The sequence below is a fragment of the Thalassophryne amazonica genome, chromosome 12 (genome assembly GCF_902500255.1).
Source record: "Thalassophryne amazonica chromosome 12, fThaAma1.1, whole genome shotgun sequence".
NCBI lineage: Eukaryota > Metazoa > Chordata > Actinopteri > Batrachoidiformes > Batrachoididae > Thalassophryne > Thalassophryne amazonica.
In genome coordinates, this window is record NC_047114.1 from 16,147,859 (window position 1) to 16,167,639 (window position 19,781).

At 41.4% G+C, this 19,781-nt stretch overlaps 1 long non-coding RNA gene across 1 annotated transcript; it reads left to right on the forward strand.

Moving 5' to 3' along the window:
- The first annotated feature begins 354 nt into the window (after nucleotides 1-354).
- LOC117521090 lies at nucleotides 355-18,834 on the forward strand. The gene is made up of 3 exons (XR_004563883.1): nucleotides 355-545; nucleotides 2,750-2,753; nucleotides 18,824-18,834. It is a non-coding gene; the product is annotated as an uncharacterized LOC117521090 (long non-coding RNA).
- The last annotated feature ends 947 nt before the right edge of the window (nucleotides 18,835-19,781 follow it).

Here is a 19,781-nt window from a genome sequence, read left to right on the forward strand (position 1 = left end):
CAGTTTGGAAAAGTGGGAGGGAACACTGATGAGCAGGACTTTCACAATAAAAGTAAGCAAGTTTTCACTGTGAGCTCTGGTTTACAACAGTTGAATGAATATGACAGTGTTGCATTTTCAAAAGGAGATAAACCTTTTTTGGGGTCAAGCTGAATTTTTTTCCAAACAAACCATCAGGTGTTTTAGTTTTGCTTGTCAGCTATGAGTTGGTCTGCAGTGATCAGTGATATTTTTTCATGTTGCGGGTGAAGTTTGTCATTCCACACTTTAATCTTCACCATTTTTCTCACCACACACACACACCAGATCCAGTCAGCAGGTCCTAGGTGGGGTCTGAGACCTGCACTCCATCCTGAGCATCAGAGTGGTCACTGGTTGGAACCCAGACCACCTGTGAGGTGACGCCCAAATCTGACCTGGTAGTCAGGCCAAATCTGGACCAGGATCATTTAGTCAGCATATCTCCACCAAAGCACAATGCTGAAACATGGATTTATATCTTTTGGCCTTTCAGATTTTAGATCAAACTCAACCTTTCCAAAAATGTGATAAGTTTGTTAGACTTTCATCAGTTTGCTCACAAAACTTTGCAGTATCATGTCATCATCTGAGGTTAGACCTGTTCAAAATGTCAAATGTTACAAAATCTGTTGGGCCACATGTTGCTCTTGTTCCACTAATAAAATAAAAGATCTACCCCCCCACAAAGCAACAATTTTCCCCAAACAAGCAATGTAGTAATTCTAGTAATGTTCTCCTCTGGGTGACCAATCAACCACCACTTTTTGCGATTAGAAGCCATCACATGTACCTGTAAAAGAAAAATTATGAAATCAGAGTCTTCTCCCGTTAGGTGACCTCTCAGTCTTATGGTAGAGAAGCTTGAATCTTCGACTGGACTGGGGTGCTTGACGCGAGGACGTTTCGCTTCAAATCGCAGAAGCTTCTCAAGTCTGCAGTTCATCCCCACCTTAAAGACACTAACCACACGTTTGAGGACAAGGAAGTTAAAATATTAGAGAGAAGAAATGGTTTGAGAGAGGAGTCAAGGAGGCATTCTTTGTGAAACGTTTGAAACCCAGCCTTAACCGGGGAGGGGGTCTGAGACACGCTTTATCCCCTGTTTACAATGGGGTACTCAGGTCAAAGCAGTTTCAGTCTTTTGTTCATGGTAATGAGTCATTCACATCATCAGCAGAGTCGTCAAGGGAGCCATCAGGAGAGGGGCAGCTGCCCTGTCATTAGGAGGGTGCTAACTAGAGCACAATAGGTGCTAATTAGAGCTACTGTTTAGTCACTAGCCTATAGCAGTCTGCCTCCCGGTAGGAGGGGTCTGGTTAGGTTTAAAACTCCAGCTTTTGTGACTTCTTGATTATTCTTCTCTACAAGAGTCAAGACAGAAGTCAGACCACCAGAGCAAGAATTTTAGCTGAGGAAGCTTCTGCTATTTGAAGCGAAATGTCCTCGCATCAAGCAACCCAGTCCAGTCAAAGATTCAAGCTTCTCTACTATGGAAACCACCTGGACAACTGAGAGCCTACACAGAAACTCTCAGTCTTATCTGATTGAGATCAAATTTGGTCTGCACCTATAAAACCCCAAGGGGAACAAAACCAACATGTGGCCCGAAGTCTTTCACAACTTTTATTTTTTCACTATATGAACATGAACAGCCCTATCTGAGGTATTAGCTTTTGTTTGTTTGTTTTTAACTGTGTCTCTGTCAGATCAAATCCAGTGTGTCTGTAGAGCATGAACATTCATAAGTCATTTACCCAAAATGCATCTGAGAAACCAGAGTGAAAGACATCATCTGAAGTGTGTGAGAATGGCAGCGGCGTGATGGCACAATGTTAGTGCTCAGCTGCAGCTTCCTATCGCTCTGTTTGTTTCCACTCAGACATGACCGTGTGAGATGGTTTTCAGCTTTTTTAGCGCGATGAGAAAATTTAAACTCCACATTTTGGCATGTCAGAACACGGCAGGAAGCTAAATATTTAGCCAGCTAGCAGGAAGCACGTCAACAACATTCCCTGAAAGTTCTGTCAGACGTTTCTCATCGACTTTCAATGTGACCCATTTGATGTTTCAGCCCAAAATGTAGAACTATAACAAACACGAGTCGACAATTTTCTATAAACTATAAACCTGAAAAGGCCCTTTTCCTGAGTAAGATGTGTGCTGCTAACTTCATTCTGCTAAAACTTCAAAATCAATTTAAAACATTCTGCTTAAAACTGACTTTAGAATGATTTAAGCAGTTTTACTTTGTCATCTGATGGTTAATAATCACATTATTCCCTTTGATCACTGAGTATAGAGAGTCAGTCTCGGACGAGCTGCTGTGGTACCAAATGACGCATGCACACCGGGCCGGGTATGGCTCCGCCCCCTCTGTCACTGACACTTTCTAATTACTTTTTTAATTATTTGTGTGGCAATGGAACAATAGGAAGAGTTCACACGTGGCAGGACGTAGGCGCCCCTCACCTCAGTCACAACCCGAAAAGCTGCTTTGTTTTGTTTGCCTTAACAAAAACCTATTTTTGTCTTATTTCAGCCTGTGCTGCCACGTGTGGGTGTGTGCACGAGCGCGTTAGTGTCAGCAGCGCCATTCGTCAAATTACGACACATGGTCTTTGCTGCCTGCTGATTGGATGATGAGTCTCATCTTAAAGGACCAATGTGACCTTTGATCCTGATATACAGTGTGCAGTTACATGGTATCATAGCAACCATCGTCATGAAGAAGAGTGGAGTTTTTTGTGTGTGTGTGTGTGGGGGGGGGTACTTCCTGTTTGAGAGTTCTGGTTGATTTTTGAATGTTATTAAAATCAGCTTGTTAATTTAAACATCACCACAAACATAAAAATGGTGGGTTTATTCTAAAGTTGTGTGTTTTTACAGTCTTGTGTTATTAAAACTGCAAAGTGAACCGATTTGAAAATGTTACCTGGTGCTGCGTTCATGTGCTGCTGTGAAGAACTGACAACAGAGTTTCAAATTTGGTTGCAAGTTGGGAAGTGGAACTCAGAATAAAGGCAGTTGTCCAACATGGATTCTTTTTTACAACAAATGTTATGATTGATTGTGTGTGTGTGTGTGTGTGTGTAAGGACTCACCATGGCAGGTGAGATCCTTTGATAGGTCACTTGTGGATAAACTAACCAACTCTTCTGGCCTTTCCTCTGTATTTTTGAACGCAGCATTGCGTGATAATGCCACAGTTACAGTGAATCATTCAGAACATCATTTCAAGAATCTGCTTCCTTAAACTCATTATCTGCAGGATATCATATCGTCACCAGAAAGTAAAACTATGACAGCGCCTCAACAACAACAATCAGTTCCACATGCAGAGCCCTATCTAAACAGTGTGTCTAAACACTCCGCACTAAACAGTGTGTAGGCCAAGTGTCACTTTCACATTCAGCGCTCATGTTGCGTATGTAGTGTACTTATATCCAATAATATTCAGATTCACCTTACAGAGGTAGGCCACTACTTGTGGACCCTCTGCCTGTACACACAAAACTGTTAGATCTTCAAAATAAAATGAAATCGAATTGAAACTACAAGTCAAAATATTCATTCATTTTCTACCGATTATCCGGGTCATGGTGGCAGCAGACCAAGACAAAATAAAAGATGTAAAAATAAAAACTTGGCCTTATTGCTTCACATCAGGGAGCTTTGGTGTCTGATCCTGCAAGCGATCCACCGGAAGACTTAGAGGTTTTGTGTACAGATCTGTTTCTTTGCCAGAAAACATGGCAAGCCACAATGTGATTGGCATAACTCATGTCCGAAAACACCAGCATAATTATGTAATTAAAGACAACCCCTTTGTGCACTGCGCCTTAGTTTACTCTCAGATTACTTGCAGTGTAAACAGCCCAGTGAAGTTGGACACACCCCTAATACACTTGCACAATGTGCTTTAAACAATACATTATACATCATCTTTCAGCAACAAGTTGACACATTGAAATTTGATGTTGACATTAAATTTCCTATTTCAAAAAAGGAAATTCTACTTAATTCTAAGAATAATTCTAACAAAACTTAATTCACTTAAATACCTTCAAGATATATAGAGATATAAAGAGCAAGAAAGATAGATAGGTTTGCTTTTGAAACCCTAGATAACGTTCTTATACTTTTTAAAAATTGAGGTGAATCAGTGATGAATACTTTGACTCGTAACTTGGTTTCCTGTGGGTTGTGAGTGCTAACTGCCGATCACAAAAACAGGCAAACGGCTACTCTCATTTCATTCAGTCAGCATTTGAGGCTTTTAAACATCGATTAAAAACCATGACAGGTCAGAAGGACGTCTGTCAGGCCACACAGCATGTCTTCATCAGACCGCTGTTAGCGAGCAACATGGCCTACGCTTCTTTCTGTTCTGCATTCATAAAACATGCTCTGGACACTTTAAGAAGACGCTGTGGCCCAAAACTGTCTGATTCAATCGTGAGGGTCAGAAGATCCACAGCACAAATCAAAGCACAGTCTTAGTGCAAACACAGAAAGCCAGACGGCTTCCCGCTGCTAGCTTTATCGAGTCATTCTGTACAGACATCTGTGTGGAAAGTGGATTGAAATTCAACAGTCTCAAATAGTGATCAGTTAAAAGTTTATCTGTAAATAAATGTATGCAAAGTGAAAATGTTAAAGGAGTACATTCCTCATTTCTTTTTTTTTTTTGTTGAGACAACAGTGAAGGCCATTTTTAGAGGTTCACCATGACGGTGGTAATAATGACAACATACTACTGAGAACAAAAGATAAATGTATGTGCTGTATTTAAAAAAAATATTGATCTTTGAGACAAAAACATTGCTCTTTTCAGTAAGTTGCATTGTGTGATTAAAGTCTGAAATGCTAAAAAAAAATTGGTGTTAAATAGGGATAAAGTACATTTTATTGTAAAAATTAATCAAGGGTGATAATGATTTTGTATATATGGGATTTTTGTAAATTTTTATTTGAATCTAATGCAACACAAACTACCAAAATTCATTTAATAAAGTACACTGTGGTCATTTTTCTTGCCTTCTTCTGTGTTCATTCAGTGAGGTTGTGTGTGTGCGTGTGTATCACAGATGGCTCTGACTAAAGACCAACACATTGATAAATTAACTCCACAAATGGACACACTTCTACTTTCAATGGAATATGACATCTTGTTTAAGAATGACTTTTCCTCAGATTTTACAAAATCATAAACTCCAAAGTACTTATTATTAAATGTGTTTCTACTTTATTTATGGTCTATTGTTACACCAAGGCATGTATTCTCGTGTATTATTTCAGTTTTCATGACAAATTCTACTGAATCTAATATATTTACAGTGCAATCTCCAAAACATATTTACATACCTACACCCTTTCAGTTACTTAGGTTAACTGAGAATTCAGTGTGTGAATACAGTGAGGCAAATACAGTTGTATGGAAAGGTTTGGGCACCGTTGATTATTTTCATGATTTTCCTTTATAAATCATTGGTTGTTTGGATCAGAAATATCAGTTAAATATATCATATAGCACATGAACAGACTGATATTTGAGAAGTGAAATGAAGTTCCTAGTATTTACAGAAAGTGTGCAATAATTATTTAAACAAAATTAGGCAGGTGCATACATTTGGGCACCCTTGTCATTTTAGTGATTTGAATAATTATTGGAACACAAAATTGGTTTGTAATCTCATTGGCCCATGACCTCCTTACACAGGTGAATCCAATCACGAGAAAGGGTATTTAAGGTGGCCATTTGCAAATATTTCCCCTCTTTGGATCTCTTTGAATGAGTGGCAACATGGGAGCCTCTAAACAACTCTGAAATGACCTGAAAACAAAGACTGTTCAACATCATGGTTTAGGGGAAGGATACAAAAAGCTATCTCAGAGATTTCAGCTGTCAGTTTCCACTGTGAGGAACATAGTGAGGAAATGGAAGACCGCAGGCACAGTACTAGTTAAGGTCCAAAGTGGCAGGCCAAGAAAAATCTCAGATAAGCTGAAGCGAAGGATGGTGAGAACAGTCATAGTCAACTCACAGACCTGCTCCAAAGACCTACAACATGATCTTGCTGCAGATAGTGTCTCTGTGCATTGTTCAACTATACAGCTCACTTTACACAAAGAGATGCTGTATGATGCTGTAATGTAGAGGAAGCCTTTTATGTGTACACGCCACAAACAGAGTCGCTTGTGGTATGCTAAAGCACATTTGGACAAGCCAGCTTCATTTTGGAATAAGGTGCAGTGGACTGATGAAACTAAAATTGAGTTATTTGGCCATAACAAGGGGCGGTATGCATGGCTGAACAAGAACGCAGCATTCTAAGAAAAACACTTGCTACCTACAGTAAAATTTGGAGGTGGTTCCATCATGCTGTGTGGCCAGTGCAGGTACTGGGAATCTTGTTAAAGTTGAGGGTCACATGGATTCCAGTCAATATCAGCAGATTCTTGAGAACAATGTTCATGAATCAGTGACAAAGTTGAAGTTGCGCCAGGGCTGGATCTTTCAACAAGACAACGACCCTAAACACTGCTCAAAATCCACTAAGGCATTCATGGAGAGGAACAAGTACAATGTTCTGGAATGGCCATCTCAGTCCAAAGTGTTATGTGTCGGACGCAGCTCGGAGAACCGACCAGCGTTTGAAGGACCCAGTATGAAATAAGCAGAGCACGGTACAAAGGCTAACTGAATTTAATACATAACAGTGATAATATAATAACAAAAAGGTGCGGCCTGGCGTGGTGCGCTCCCAGCAGCGCTAACGGTCCGGAGCCAGAAGCTGTTTCGGACCCAAGGACCCCGCCGACACCCCCCAGGTGGCCGCAACAACCGAGTCTGTGAAAGAAGGAACCATTATGTGAGTCCACACTCTACACACAGAACACTTAAAGGTGTACAAACAGCAAACACTTCCTGGCTTGATTACTGATCAGCTTCCCAACCTGCAGGCATGGAACATCCAGTTCACAAAACTCCACTGCAGTGGAAGCTGATACATGACTAACAAACAGCTCAATACAATAAGGTGTGAGGGACACCACATTTACTGACTGTATAACTGTTAGTCACAAAATCTAACGTACCTCAGGAAGTGTGCTGACGAGCGTGAGACCTCACCCCCTCCTCTTTCACAGACTGTGCATCAAACCTGGACGTTCTCAGCATCCGCTGCTGATGAGATGGCTCCCAAGACGACGATCTCACCCGTCTGGTCACAAGGTCGAGTCTCTGGCAAATACACACTGTGCACTCCAGTCTTAAATGCCAACATGTTCCAATCCATCCAGATGCACCACAGCTGTGAGTCCTGATGAGTCGCAGGTGATCAGGGTGAGGTCCTGACAGCCTCAGCAACACAGCCACTCAGTCCCAAACGCACGCCACCTGGGAGGAAAACCAAAAGACAGAAACAAACCGGCAGCCAGGCCCCCCCAGCCATATAACAGTACCCCACCCTCACGGGAAGCCTCCCGGCGACCACACACACCTGGCCCAGGAGAAACACCCCCCTCCAGGGACCATGGCTGGAAACCGTGTCCGCGTTCATCCTCCAACAGACTGGTTGAACTGGCTGCATCTTTGCCCTTGTTTCTGACAGTCTCTTAGCACAGGTGTGGCCAGGAGTTCCTACACCTGTGCGGTCAGCCTTTATCCAAACATGTGTAATTAGTCATAAAACAAAACACAAACAACCAAAACACCCCCCCCTCCCCAGGGGACCGTCCCATCAAACCCCAGGGAAGGGGAGAAAAGAAAAACAACCCAAACTTGAGCTCACAAACAAAAATGCCAAAATACCCCCCCTCCCCCCCCCCCCCAGAGGACCGTTCCATCAAACCCCAGGGAAGGGGAGAAAAGAAAAACCCAAACTTGAGCTCACAAACAAAAATGCTACAACACCCCCCCTCCTCCCCCCCAAACGACATGTAGGGACCAACACCCCCCAGAGGGCCTCCCGCCAGCTCCAGGAGTAATAACCACGACCGAGGTCCCTCTGGGATCCAACGTCACCCACGGGGACTACCAGCGCCTCCCAGAGGACCACTCGTCAACCCCAGGAGACGCCTCCCCTCATGACCAATGGACCCAGCCCCGGCCGTCCATGGCTAGATGGGCCTACAGCCTTTTCCCCCCCAGAGGACACCACAGTCAAACCCTGAGGGCGGAAACTGGGGGGGGAAAACAAAAAGATACCCCAAACCCCCCCCCCCCCTCCCGGGTGCAGAGGCTACCTGGGAAACGCCCAGCACAACCCAACTGCACCCCTCCAGCAATGCCGACACCATGGCACACCCGGCTGGAGTCAGAGGAGAAGAGAGGGCATAACAAAAAACAAAAAGAGAAAAAACAACCCAAGTACCACCCCATCACCCCCCAGGGGACCGTTCCATCTAACCCTGGGGAAGTGAAACAAAAAAAAATAAAAGGAAAAACAAACAGACCAACACACAGTTGTTTGGGTCCCCCTTTTTTTTTTTTTCTTTTTTTTTTTTGTCTTTTTTTGTTCGTTTTCAGACAGGCTGCAGGGTCACAACCCCAGACAAATAGTGGAAAACAAAAAATAAAATCCCACACAAAAACCAACTCAAACAACACCCACACAAAATGAACTAACACAAAACAAATCAGTGAGTTATACCGTCAAGCTCAACCAAATGGAACACACCTGTTCCTACTCAAGAGCTTGACGGTAACGTGATTCAGTCACCACAAGGGGGAGCCAGAGTGCTAAAACAAAAAAACCCCTTTGGCGACAGAAAAAACAAACGAGCTGCTTTTATGTGCGCAGCTGAGTGCAACACACAACCAAAATGTGCTCAACTAAATAACGCCGGAGCTGATACAACAGACGCAGTAGTTACCTTTATCCGGGGAAACGGGGCTACGACTGTAACACAGGAAGCCCAGCGACCCGTGCTAACAGAGCTCCGCCGTGCGCGTGAACCCATTACAAACGCACTCTTGCAGCTCCCGTTTAAACCTCTTATCCGGTCGGAGTGTGACGCGAAGCCGTCGCCAGTCACACTCCACCACGACCCACGGATAAGGCACAACACAGGAACACGGCTGCAAGAGAGCACAAATCAGTATCCAGTAATGGGTCTCAAACACGCACCTTCCGGGCGGAGAGCCCCGCAACTGATCCGGATAACCACTGAACGTCTGCTGCCGCCTTCCCGGCGCGTTACCGTCTCTGCTACCGCTGGGTCCGTGATGTTTGGCCAGAGACTACTGTTATGTGTCGGACGCAGCTCGGAGAACCGACCAGCGTTTGAAGGACCCAGTATGAAATAAGCAGAGCACGGTTCAAAGGCTAACTGAATTTAATACATAACAGTGATAATAACAAAAGGTGCGGCCTGGCGTGGTGCGCTCCCAGCAGCGCTAACGGTCCGGAGCCAGAAGCTGTTTCGGACCCAAGGACCCCGCCGACACCCCCCAGGTGGCCGCAACAACCGAGTCTGTGAAAGAAGGAACCATTATGTGAGTCCACACTCTACACACAGAACACTTAAAGGTGTACAAACAGCAAACACTTCCTGGCTTGATTACTGATCAGCTTCCCAACCTGCAGGCATGGAACATCCAGTTCACAAAACTCCACTGCAGTGGAAGCTGATACATGACTAACAAACAGCTCAATACAATAAGGTGTGAGGGACACCACATTTACTGACTGTATAACTGTTAGTCACAAAATCTAACGTACCTCAGGAAGTGTGCTGACGAGCGTGAGACCTCACCCCCTCCTCTTTCACAGACTGTGCATCAAACCTGGACGTTCTCAGCATCCGCTGCTGATGAGATGGCTCCCAAGACGACGATCTCACCCGTCTGGTCACAAGGTCGAGTCTCTGGCAAATACACACTGTGCACTCCAGTCTTAAATGCCAACATGTTCCAATCCATCCAGATGCACCACAGCTGTGAGTCCTGATGAGTCGCAGGTGATCAGGGTGAGGTCCTGACAGCCTCAGCAACACAGCCACTCAGTCCCAAACGCACGCCACCTGGGAGGAAAACCAAAAGACAGAAACAAACCGGCAGCCAGGCCCCCCCAGCCATATAACACAAAGACCTGAATATTATTGAAAATCTGTGGTGTGATTTTAAGCGGGTTGTCCATGCTCAGAAACCAACAAACCTGAGATGCTTTGTTAAGAAGAATGGTCCAAAATACCTTCAACCAGAATCCAGACTCTCATTGGATGCTATAGGAAGCATTTAGAGGCTGTTATTTCTGCAAAAGGAGGATCTACTAAATATTGATGTATTTTTTCTGTTGGGGTGCCCAAATTTATGCACCTGCTTAATTTTGTTTATTGCACACTTTCTGTAAATCCTAGAAACTTCATTTCACTTCTCAAATATCACTGTGTTTGTCTACTATATGATATATTTAACTGAAATTGCTGATCCAAACAATCAATGATTTATAAAAGAAAATCTTGGAAATCATCAGGGGTGCCCAAACATTTGCATAGAACTCTAAGTATTTGATGCACTGTCAATTTTGCAAGTTTTCCCACCTACAAAGAATGGAGAGGTCTGTAATTTTTAGTGGAGACAGAATAAAAAATAAAAAAAAAGAATTCAGAATATCACATTATATGATTGTTAAATCAGTAATTTACATTTGATTGCATGAAATAAGGATTTGATCACCGACCAACCAGCAAGACGTCTGGCTCTTGCAGACCTGTTAGTTTATCTTTAAGAAGCCCTCCTATTCTGCACTCTTTACCTGTATTAACTGCACCTGCTTGATATTGTTACCTGTATAAAAGACACCTGTCCACACACTCGTCATTCACACTCCAACCTATCCACTATGGCCAAGACAAAAGAGCTGTCCAAGAGATACTGACGGACAAACTTCTGTAGTAAGATCTTTTTGTCTAGCTCTCCTGGACCTGGACAGGTGAGACAAATAAGAAATAATTTGGCCTCTAGGTCACCTTTACAATTTCCCATAATAAAGTATTCAAGATTTGCATCAGATTTATTAGTAATTAAAAATCAAAGAAGATGAAATATACTCACAAAAGGTAGAGTCAATGGGTTTAACCTCCACAAATGTCAAGATGTATGTTAAGGGGACAAGACAATATCAAGAGCCAAAGGCACATGATCTGAGATGACAACTGGAAGACATTCAGAACTGTGAATTTGTGAAATTAAAGAGCCACTAATAATAATTTTTAAAAATCTATATGAGAATATGTCTGATAAACGTGAGGAAAAAAAATCTCTGGCTTGTGGATTATGAAATCACCAAGGATCAATGTATCTGTTTTGGGTTAAAAAGTCTGAAAATAATTTGGACATAGCACATATGGCTGATAAAGTTCCCCGCCACCCCACTTCAATGACCACAGGAACATTTTCAGCAGGGGCAGAATTATTGTGCTTGATCAACAAAGTTAACAATGAACGATAATGTGGGGGTGGCTGAGAACTGATCATAAAAAAGGTATTAATTATGATAAGGCACTGAACACAAATCAAAGGGTCCTGCTTGGACAACAAACTTTCAAAAGACGGCTTAAAGTCTACAAACAGCAGAAGGCTAATCTCTGCCATAGTAACAGGTGCAGCAAGCGGCAAAGTTTCTCTGTCCCATTCAGACTTACTTCTAGACTTGGACATTTTGCAGGTGATCAAAAAGCCTGTAAATACAAACAATAAAAATGGGATTCAAAACAAAAAGTGCAAGGCTTGCAAGGCAAAAAAATTGAATAGTGCAGTGGAGCAAGCTGAAAATGTGTCTACTTTCTAAACGGCATACCAGAAATCTACTGGCCTGTTTTTAAATTTTTCAAATATAAGCGTATTTCTTACCATTTCCTCAAAAATCCACACACAGAAATTTCCACTATACCATTGTTAAAGAATTCTAAAGATACTTATCAATTATTAATGTCTTTGATTCTGTCTTTCACACACACACACACACACACACACACACACACACACACACACACACACACACACACACACACACACACACACACACACACACACACACACACACACACACACACATACACACACACACACACACACATACAGTAGTGTTCAGAATAATAGTAGTGCTATGTGACTAAAAAGATTAATCCAGGTTTTGAGTATATTTCTTATTGTTACATGGGAAACAAGGTACCTGTAGATTCAGTAGATTCTCACAAATCCAACAAGACCAAGCATTCATGATATGCACACTCTTAAGGCTATGAAATTGGGCTGTTAGTAAAAAAAAAAAAAGTAGAAAAGGGGGTGTTCACAATAATAGTAGTGTGGCATTCAGTCAGTGAGTTCGTCAATTTTGTGGAACAAACAGGTGTGAATCAGGTGTCCCCTATTTAAGGATGAAGCCAGCACCTGTTGAACATGCTTTTCTCTTTGAAAGCCTGAGGAAAATGGGACGTTCAAGACATTGTTCAGAAGAACAGCGTAGTTTGATTAAAAGTTGATTGGAGAGGGGAAAACTTATACGCAGGTGCAAAAAATTATAGGCTGCTCATCTACAATGATCTCCAATGATTTAAAAATGGACAAAAAACCAGAGACATGTGGAAGAAAATGGAAAACCATTAAAATGGATAGACGAATAACCAGAATGGCAAAGGCTCACCCATTGATCAGCTCCAGGATGATCAAAGACAGTCTGGAGTTACCTGTAAGTGCTGTGACAGTTAGAAGATGCCTGTGTGAAGCTAATTTATTTGCAAGAATCCCCCGCAAAGTCCCTCTGTTAAATAAAAGACGTGCAAAAGAGGTTACAGTTTGCCAAAGAACACATCAACTGGCCTAAAGACAAATGGAGGAATATTTTGTCCACTGATGAGAGTAAAATTGTTCTTTTTGGGTCCAAGGGCCGCAGACAGTTTGTGAGACGACCCCCAAACTCTGAATTCAAGCCACAGTTCACAGTGAAGACAGTGAAGCATGGTGGTGCAAGCATCATGATATGGGCATGTTTCTCCTACTATGGTGCCGGGCCTATATATCGCATACCAGGTATCATGGATCAGTTTGCATATGTCAAAATACTTGAAGAGGTCATGTTGCCTTATGCTGAAGAGGACATGCCCTTGAAATGGGTGTTTCAACAAGACAATGACCCCAAGCACACTAGTAAACGGGCAAAATCTTGGTTCCAAATCAACAAAATTAATGCCTCGCAGATGTTAAGAAATCATGAAAAACTGTGGTTATACAACTAAATACTAGTTTAGTGATTCACAGGATTGCTAAAAAAGCAGTTTGAACATAATAGGTTTGAGTTTGTAGCGTCAACAGCAGATGCTACTATTATTGTGAACACCCCCTGTTCTACTTTTTTTTTACTAATAGCTCAATTTCATAGCCTCAAGAGTGTGCATATCATGAATGCTTAGTCTTGTTGGATTTGTGAGAATCTACTGAATCTACTGGTACCTTGTTTCCCATGTAACAATAAGAAATATACTCAAAACCTGGATTAATCTTTTTAGTCACATAGCACTACTATTATTCTGAACACTACTGTGTGTTGTGTGTGTGTATATATATATATATGTGTGTGTGTTTTTACTTAATATTACTTTCCAAATTAATCACTGAACTGCTCACACACTAAAATGACCTTTTGCTGATATGAAGAATGTGAGAGCATAAGCCTTGTTTTTTGCTAAGCACATATGTACATTTTAGTTAACAGAACGGCCATGGACAAGGAACGACGCAGCCTGTAAACTAGCCCAAGGTTGGCGCTGTTATGTTTCATTTCTGATAATTCATATCAATGTGAGAAAAGACTGGGAGACACCACTATGTTTTGTATATTGTCTTCTGTAATATGTCGATATGCAACCTAGCTATCTCGGCGTGCAACTTTGCTTCAATAAATTCAGGAGGTGAGTGGGTGGGCCCTTCAGAGCTGACTGACGAGCAGTGACGAGGGTCATGCCCGCCGGCTCTCTCCTGATCAGGAAAGAAATTCAGTGTTTCCTGCGTGGCCATTCTCTGCAATAATTTGAGCTGTCTTTTTTTACCAGGTTTAACCCTGACAACCATGGATCCAGAATAGTGACAACCCAAACAGAAAGACAGTCCATTGAGCCAGCCAGCTGCTGCAGCCAGCTAAAGCGTGTGTCTCAGGCACTTTGGTCCTCAGCACTGAGGCACCTGCATGCGGGATCACTCCCAGAGAACCACACTATGTTACCAAAAGGGTGTAATTCTCATCTGAGTCTTCCTAGGCAGCAATCTTCTCCAATAATTAATAGGGGTGGAACAATACACTCGCTCCATGATACAATATCACCATACACTTGTTGCAAATACATGATTACGTCACTGTTCACACAAATAATGTAGAGTAATCTGTGCTGAATGTTGACCTTTACAGAAACAATTTATTATGAATTTTAATTCATAATCCTTGATGTTTTCTGTTTCCTAATTGTATATTTTATTGTTTTGCAAAACGTCATTATTTCTTCTATGCAGTAGTTGTCTTTTCATGGTATTACAATACCATGTTATTGTACTTGGCCCCACAAATCTTAGAAACATGGTGTCTAACCAGATCCTTACTCTGGATGGCATTACCCTGACCTCTAGTAATACTGTGAGAAATCTTGGAGTAATTTTTGATCAGGATATGTCATTCAAAGCGCATATTAAACAAATATGTAGGACTGCTTTTTTGCATTTACGCAATATCTCTAAAATTAGAAAGGTCTTGTCTCAGAGTGATGCTGAAAAACTAATTCATGCATTTATTTCCTCTAGGCTGGACTATTGTAATTCATTATTATCAGGTTGTCCTAAAAGTTCCCTGAAAAGCCTTCAGTTAATTCAAAATGCTGCAGCTAGAGTACTAACGGGGACTAGAAGGAGAGAGCATATCTCACCCATATTGGCCTCTCATTGGTTTCCTGTTAATTCTAGAATAGAATTTAAAATTCTTCTTCTTACTTATAAGGTTTTGAATACTTCAGGTCCCATCTTATCTTAGGGACCTCATAGTACCATATCACCCCAATAGAGCGCTTCGCTCTCAGACTGCAGGCTTACTTGTAGTTCCTAGGGTTTGTAAGAGTAGAATGGGAGGCAGAGCCTTCAGCTTTCAGGCTCCTCTCCTGTGGAACCAGCTCCCAATTCGGATCAGGGAGACAGACACCCTCTCTACTTTTAATATTAGGCTTAAAACTTTCCTTTTTGCTAAAGCTTATAGTTAGGGCTGGATCAGGTGACCCTGAACCATCCCTTAGTTATGCTGCTATAGACGTAGACTGCTGGGGGGTTCCCATGATGCACTGAGTGCTTCTTTCTCTTTTTGCTCTGTATGCACCACTCTGCATTTAATCATTAGTGATTGATCTCTGCTCCCCTCCACAGCATGTCTTTTTCCTGGTTCTCTCCCTCAGACCCAACCAGTCCCAGCAGAAGACTGCCCCTCCCTGAGCCTGGTTCTGCTGGAGGTTTCTTCCTGTTAAAAGGGAGTTTTTCCTTCCCACTGTCGCCAAGTGCTTGCTCACAGGGGGTCGTTTTGACCGTTGTGGTTTTTACGTAATTATTGTATGGCCTTGCCTTACAATATAAAGCGCCTTGGGGCAACTGTTTGTTGTGATTTGGCGCTATATAAAAAAATTGATTGATTGATACCCATTTCAAAATACGATCCAAACCGATACAGGCCCCAAGAAACGATTATCACATCAGCCGATGTATCGTTAACATTAAGAACAGAACCAGTACCATGCTGGTACTGTACTATATGGCAGATTTGACTCAAGCAGGCATCTCTCAAAATTGAGTGACCGTGTAAGAGGAGAGGGAAGCCGCCAAGATACCCATCGCAACTCTGATATAGGCTTCTGTGACTGTGACTGGAGAAACTGAAAAGTGCAACTTTTGTCTGTTGCATCACTAGTTATACAGCTTCAAGTGCAAAATGGGCTTCAGAAATAATCAGATTTTACACAAACAAAAACTTTTACTTATGTTCTGGATTTTGTTTTTGGTTAAAGCTCTATTTATTTTCTCAATTCTTACCACACTTTTAGTAATTCCTCTTTTAATGTAGTTTCTTTTCGTTTAATGTCCATATCAAAATACCGTATTATGAACAATCTCAGCTTTCTTAATATGTGACAAATATTTGTATAGAACACTGTATCAAGAAATACGTTTCCTCTAAATTTGCAATTTCCAAAACACGTAGTATTTTTTTAGTGTGTGTGTGTTACCACCTCCTTAAAATAACCATTTTAAATGAGTTTGATCATTTAAGGTCACCCAAGCTCAAAGGTCATGTGACCAGTACAAGGGTGATGTCTCACATAATAATGTTTAATGCCAACAGGTGCATGTTTAACCAAGATATCCACTTTAAAACATTTGAACTTGATGTTATAACCAGTTTTTTCTCACTTGTTCATACACAGATGAATGCAGGAGAGGCCCACACAACTGAAAACTACACACCTGTACGTGCGCTTATGTGAGCAGGTGTAAATTCTTTGTTGCCAACATTAAATATCATTTCTGTCAAACCTGATTCATGTTTCCAAAGCTGCAGATTGGTGCCTGATACTAGATTTTAACCCAATACAACAATACCCTCGATCAACCTTTTTTTTTTTTTACCACTTCACCTTTATAATCTATGATTCGTCAAATACTTTTTATGTCAGGTATCACTTGCTGTAAAGTTCTTATCAATGCTGTTGTTGCTGGGCTTGTTGTTTTTGGTCCTTTGTTCGGTTGTCTTTATAACAAGGTGTGAACAAAAATAAAAGATTTGATCAAATGTGCTATAATAATAATAATAATATGCCAAACTTGGCACAATGATTGACAGTCAGCCAAAAACATTGTAATTTGATCTTGATTTATTTTTTTTTTTACATAAAACAGGGGGAAAAGTTGGAAGCCAAATTCACTAGTCGAGGTCAAAATTCAAATCAACATCAATGCATCTGAGTGAGCTTTAGAATTCCATTGTGTGAATAAAACCCCATTTCTTATGTTCCGATTAAGTTATTTACCATGTTTCTAACGAGCATCTCTGTGATTACTACTCCAGCTTCACCACTAGATGTCAGTATTTCATCACCACGCAGTCTGTCCATTTCTTTATGTTATGGTTGCTATGCATGTTAAAAGGCGCCAAAACAGGATGTTCACCTGTCCTTAGCTGCAGCATCAGAATTTCGAAATTTGGTGGACTCGCTTAATCTTGTTTTGCTAATTGTAGGGAAAATGCATTAATCTGCATGGGTGTACATCCCCAAGTCAGTCAATCAATCAATCAATTTTAATGGAAAATTAGCTCTTAAATCTTCAAAGCGATATGATTTAAATTAAGGTATTATCATTTTTATAGCCTTTTATTTGTCTTTAAACAAATCAGGGGATGATGTGTTAACATTTCTAAGCACTTTGTTTGCACTTAAATCCATCATTCAGGGATGTAAAGTGCAACACAGGTGGCACATCAAGATGGCCTTACTCAAAGAATCAACATGCACGGGAACACATGCACACATGGATAAATACGGCTAAGTATGACAGATTTACCCTCATCTCTGGTAAAAATAAATAAATAAATAAATAAACAAACATTAGCAGAAGAAGTCATTCAGAAATGGTCTTAATAAAATAGATTTATTAACAGATTTCAGTGACTTTCACTTTTTAAAAGTATGTGATTTATTTGGCATTGACACCTTGAATACACACTCGATCGTCTCAGCATCAAAACATCAGTAACATAAGGCAATAATTTCACATAGCGAAGCGTCTGCTTAAAGTTGTAGTCCCTTTCTTTTTTCTACCTGTTTCACAAAATGTGATAGAATGAAGTTATGATAATGATAATTTTACTTCTGGAATTTAGTCGGCAGGGTTTCAGAACAAATGCAGTGTAATATCAGTTGACAATGTGTAAAACGGTCTCCACGGTCTTAATTTGGTAAATCAAGTAAAACCGTTGTAATTGGAAGTAATATTAGTACAAAAACTGACACATCAGACCTGTGCAAGTGTTGAAACCTGTCCAGCAGATATCCAGCAAAACCTTTCTGTGAAACATCCAAATTTCATCCTTCATCATTCATCCAAGTTCTTCCCAGCAGCATCTTTGCTCTTCTATATTTACTACTAGCCTGTGTTTACTGTCCATAGACTTCTTTCTGCCTCACTATTTCAATCTCCCACACCCTAAATTCAGGATTTATTTATTTCCTTTGTTACCAAAAAGATCTGCTGCATTTCTTTGGTTCCATGATGCTGATTCTAATTGAGTTTGGCCTTTGAAGGTTCACCACAGAAACCATGTCATGGCCTCTTGTTGCTGTATTTTAACTCACAGGGGTGAAAAACCTAAATGGATTCCAGGTAAGAGGACTATTGTTTATTTTGACAACATGCAATTGGGAATCCTTTAACCGCATACTAAGGGTCCATCTCACTGGGCCTTGACAGCCTGCGAAGGGCAACTATGAGGAAAATCGCTTGATTTCGCAGTTTGCTGGGTGGCACTCTTCCCTCACTTCAATCTCAGGGTGTCGCCGACATCACGCTTGGATTTTGAATTTTTCAAAGTTGGTGAGGTGACAAGCGTCCTCCCAGTACGCAACATGTCCTGTGAACCTCTGAATGTACTCACTGCAACTCTTCCCATGAGAGATTCATGAGAGAACTGTGAGGGGAGCACGCCACAATAGCAGAGATGATTGGAGAGGAACAGCCATTCTGGAAGTGGTGGAGCTGCTGCCAGCCTGGTCATTGCAGCAGACATCAGGATTTCTGGACATATGCATTTAATACTCTTTTTTTTGTTTGTTTGTTTTGTTTTTTATTGAGGAAACACTGTGTTGCTTTTTTTTTTAATCTGGATCGCTCTCTGTCTACCCCACCTCTTTCTCTTTCTCTCTCTCCCCCTTTCTCTCTGTCTCTCTCCCACCCCCTCTTTCTCTCTCTCTCTCCTCTCTCTCTGAGGACATGCAGTGGGATTTTTTTTTTGATGGACTCATTGTGAGTGAGGAAATATGAGTGCAAGCTTTCATTAAAGGACACACACTGCTCATATCCAGCTCCAACAGCACACGTGTGTCTTTAAACCGGGAAAATCCTTCTGCTAAATGGCGTGCTGTGGAAATGTGACCTCCTGTGTCCATCAGAGCCAAAATGGACGTATCTGTGCCAAATAAATCCACCTCTGATCCTCTGATCTGCTGTTGTGTGAGTGAAAAAAAGGAAACAGCTGAAGGTAGTTACAATATTATTGCTGAGTAAATCTAATCAAATTAAAGGACACACACACCTGAAGCGCTGCTGGACATCACTCCGTCAGGGAGAAAAGGCTGTTCAAACACATAAATGATCGCGATGCTCGGATGTTGGAGCTGAGGTCAAATGGCTGATATAAACATTTATTATATACTGGACATGGAAGACAGGACAGTAGATCCAGCAGGGGCATTATTCTGCAAGTCGGAGACTGCACTGTAAGCTTTATTGTTATTGCTATTTTATACTGTTATTATTATTTCATTATTTAATTTTGCCATTATTGAGTACAGCATGGGAATTTCCACAGTCTATTCACATGGATAATAGCAGGATAATAAGAGCTGAACAGTTTGTGTTCCAAACGTGTCACTCGTGTTCAGCTGTGAGTGGCCACTTGACTGAGATACATTCACGTGTTTGGTCGCTAGGTCTTGTCTCCAACCGCTTTCCAACAGTG